Below are 4,335 nucleotides of genomic sequence, written 5' to 3' on the forward strand. Positions count from 1 at the left end.
CTGGGAGTTGTAGTTTTTCAAAAGAACAACAGCGTCCATCTCAGGTCAGAGAATCATGGCATCTGCCTGAATCTGCTTTCTTTTTCCCAGAATTCTGTTCTGTCTGTTCAACCCACTTAAGGGCTGGCCTACAAAAAGGCCAAGGCAGTTTCTTTATTAACCAATGAAAGTAACACATAGACAGATGACCCACCTACATCAGAAGGTGTCTATAAAAACTAGGAGATATTTATTACTGTATTTTCCCGGTTTTATCTTGTTGAAGGCCACTTCCCAATGAGTACCAGATCGGTCTCCCCTTATTCTTATGCCCTCTGGGACATTCTGATGTCCTGCATTTACCTTGGCTCAGGGGACACCAGTTGACGTCACCTGCTGTATAACGGAGTTAAGACGTGGAAGATAAAAATCTGTCTTTTTTTTTAATAAGAGAGTTATTTTGTGTCCCAAATGAGTCCATCAATGCATTTGGGTGATCAGCTCAAGGGCATCTTTCTTGGGCAACATGATTTTTTCCTGATACTTCCAAGCTTTTTGTTGTTCATCAAAGTCTGCATTAAGTTTGTGGATAGTCCCCAGATCCTGGGTGGAATATTGGAAATAATCTTCTGTGCAAGGGGGTGCCTCTTCCAGGGTTAATATATCTGAATTCAGCATGGCCTTTTTAGCCTTCTCATCAGCCATTCTGTTTCCCTTGGCAATGGGATCATTGCCCTTCTGATGTCCTGGGCAATGAATAATGCTCACCTTCTTTGGTAGGAATAGGGCCCTTAATAATGACAGGATTTAAGTCTTATTTATAATCTCTTTTCCAGCTGAGGTTAGCAATCACCGCCTTTTATAAATTTTCCCATGGATGTGGGCCATTGCATATGTATAACTGCTGTCTGTATAGATGCTTACTTTTTGTCCTTTTGCTAGCTCTAGCATCTTGGTAAGGGCTATTAACTCTGCATTTTGAGTGGAGGTCCCTGGTGGCAGTGCCTGTGCCCATATGGTACTTTGTACATCTACCATCCCCGCCCTGTGCTCATTTTCTTTGAGGAAACTGCTGCCACCTGTGAGCCAGGTATGCTCCACATCAGGAAGCTGGAAGTCAGACAAATATCCCCTAGTTCCATGGTATTTGGTCAATATTTGATGGCAGCCATGAGGTACCCAAACAGTGGGTTCTGAATCGGGGAGCAGGGTGGCTGGGTTCAGGGACGTTGCATTCCCGAAGGTGATACGTTTGGGGTTCAGCAATAGGATACATTGCTTGACCAGGGGTAGAACTCCCACTTTTTTCTTTAATCTAATCATTTTGTAGGTTACTCTAGTAGTCCCAATTCCATGTGAGGGCTCATGTGTACATAGCAGGTATGGAAATCGACATAGGCAGATAGCAAATACTCAGCAGCAAGCTGCACTCGGCTGGCCAGAGTCACAATCAGAAGGGTTCATACAGAAATGCAGGCTTTCTTATAGAAAGCCAGGATGTATTTCCAAGGAGCTAGGTACATACTCATGCTCCAGGCACCTTTGATTGTTTTCCTCTGTTAGCAATTGGAGACAGATTTCATGTTAAATTACATTTTTTTTCTGTCTTTTTAGTTTCAGTTTCCCTGTTTCTTTGGTAACGTACAGGGAGGGGGAGAGATACATGCAATAGCAGCTCAGATGGAAATCTCCATAGTTACAACAGACCCTTGCTTTCCATTGGTAGCTTTGAGATCTGTCTTTTGATTGGCTCAAATCCATTCTCTAGATGACTGCACATAGTCAGCCAATCCGAGGCAAATGAAGATAATATCAGTCCCTTCACAAAGGGATTTTGTCAGTCAGGCTCCTGGCTGGAGTCCAGCTCTCAGCTGGTTCCTGGTTCTAGCCAGGACCTGACTACAACCTAATGGTCACTGAAGGAGGATTGCTACTGAATCCTGCCGGCAGACAGAGCCAATTGACATCTAGCATAGGCAGGTACTTTCTAATATTTTCCACATGCTGACTGAGTCACCTGCTCTTTATTTCTGTGCAGTAAATGTGTTCCTCCTTCCTAAGCCGCTGTGTCCCCTTTAAGATACATCATTCTCATTCATCTTTGGATTTTGGCTTTATCTGCAATGCATGGGATTCATCTCAGCCTTTAGTATCTACCCAAGACAGAAGACCTTCTGCTTTTTACACTCCCTTAATGTACCTGCTATGTGAATAATTTTCTTTAAGTACATCTCTTATATGGAAACATGAAACTCAGAGCTGATAGCTGAAACATTTGCTGACACTTTTTTATTTGTATGTGGTCTTTTCCTTGAATATAGTTTTGTTCCATGCAATATATAATGACTATTGTTTCCTGTCCTCCAGCTCCTTTAAGATGTTTTTCACATTTCCATTTGCCCAAATCTACTCTTTCTCAATTGAATATACACAGGCATGTAATAATAATAATAATGATAGTAAAATATTAATAATAATATCAACAATAATAATAAACATCAGAATAGAACAAAAGAAACAAATATAAAAAAATTGCCAAAGAAATGCAGAAGCACATAAATGCAAAGACACATACGTTCATACAAACATAAATGCCACAAAAACACAAATGATGTGGGATTCCCCTCTGTATGCTGTAAATATCATTGGTTAATAAAGAAACTGGCTTGGCCTGATATAACAGAACACAGCTAGGCAGGAAAACTGAACTCGCGAGGCTGAGTTAGAGAGAAGCCTTGGAGCAGCTGCTGGAGACAGACACAGGGAAAATTTGCTGTTAGAGCACAACCTCCTGATGATGCACAGATTAATGGATGTAGGTTAAATTTAGATGTACGGGTTAGCCAATAAAAAGCTATAGCTAATGGGGCAAGCAGTGATTTAAATAATATAGTTTTTGTGTGATTGTGTCCATGGTGGGCAGCCGGGAAACAAACAAGCAACTCCTCCCGTGTTTGACTGTATCCATTTAAACCTGGGAAAGCTTAAAAACTATTTTTAGAAGCATGGCTTCTAGGTATCCAGCATTTTGTTGGTGGCCCACCAGAGATCCTTTAAGAAAGGTCTTCCTAATTAGCAATAGCAGAAGAAAAGGCATGTCATCTTGAAATGGTGGCTTCCTGTGCTGTGCTGCTAATAAGAACTCTAAAGAGGTCCATCTATGGAGAATTTAAATGGATTTTGTGAGCAGAGTGCTAAAACGTGCTTAATAGTGTGATATAGACCCACTGCATACTTGGAACTGGGGCAGTGTGCACAACTCAGAGGTAGTGAACAGACCTCTTGCACCATGTTGGACTGGGTGTAGCAGGAAGGCAGTGCTGTAGTTCCTTTAGCAACGTCACCACTTAAGTTCATACTAAGGGCTTTGCATTTTAATGGTCACAAAATAATTACAGATACACAATCAAGACAGATTCAGATAAAAAAGACCAGACCTTTAAATGGGTCACATTATTAGAGAAATGTGCATAGGCTTGGGAGAGAGAAAAAAAGGAGTAGAGAGAGTTATGAAAAATGGGTTTTAAAAACTCAAAGCAAATCTTTAAAGTGGCAGAGTCCTGACAGTCAGAGATTAAAGGAGAAAAGATAATAAATTAAATATTAATAAGTAATAGAGCAAAAACACATAAAGATGGACTAGGCAAAAAGAGTATGGATTATGTATATTACTCTGTTTTCTTTGAATTTTTTGACTGTAAAGGAGCTAGGTAACCAATATATATACTTTTAAGATATTTTGACTTCAGAATTTGAGCCTAAGTATATGTTGCTTTGCAAAAGCAGTTCTTCTTTTGTTTCCACAGAGGATGATCACCTGTGGAATTATTCCAGACTAATATGATTTGGATGTAGGGATAGCCCAGCCCATTTGGGGGGCGTGTTCACCTCAGGCTAATGTTTATGTATAAATCTGGTGGGTGTGAGCCCCGCTGCTCTCTCTTTAGTATTTCCTGTTCATCAGTCGGTAGAGTATGAGACTCTTAATCTCAGGGTCGTGGGTTCGGGCCCCACGTTGGGTGGAAAGGGCAGGCTATGGCGTGTGTGACCGAGTTGCCAGTTCCGCGGCTATATCTCAGACTCGGCACTGGGGCCCGAGTCAAAAACAGCGAGTGCCTGGGAGCTGGACAGGATTGGGGGAAGGGAAATTGAGCTGGAAGCGCGCTGTGAAAGCTAGTGGGCTACGCTTGCTTGAGTCCAATCGCTTCCTGAGCTCTGGTAGCTGACTTGCTCACAAAGGCTGGGAAAGATCAAGCTTGTGCCCCTGGGCCGTGCTGGGGCAAGGGCAAAAAAGCCCCATATTGGGCGCCAATCTTTATGTGACGTAATAACCATGCTAGCTTAATATGAAAGAGC

General features: G+C 41.9%; 1 long non-coding RNA gene across 3 annotated transcripts in view; it reads left to right on the plus strand.

Moving 5' to 3' along the window:
* Positions 1-4,335, plus strand: part of LOC113455726 — a 41,145-nt gene that overhangs the window by 34,724 nt on the left and 2,086 nt on the right. The window lies entirely within an intron of this gene.

Source organism: Microtus ochrogaster, unplaced genomic scaffold, assembly GCF_000317375.1.
Source record: "Microtus ochrogaster isolate Prairie Vole_2 unplaced genomic scaffold, MicOch1.0 UNK94, whole genome shotgun sequence".
Lineage (NCBI taxonomy): Eukaryota > Metazoa > Chordata > Mammalia > Rodentia > Cricetidae > Microtus > Microtus ochrogaster.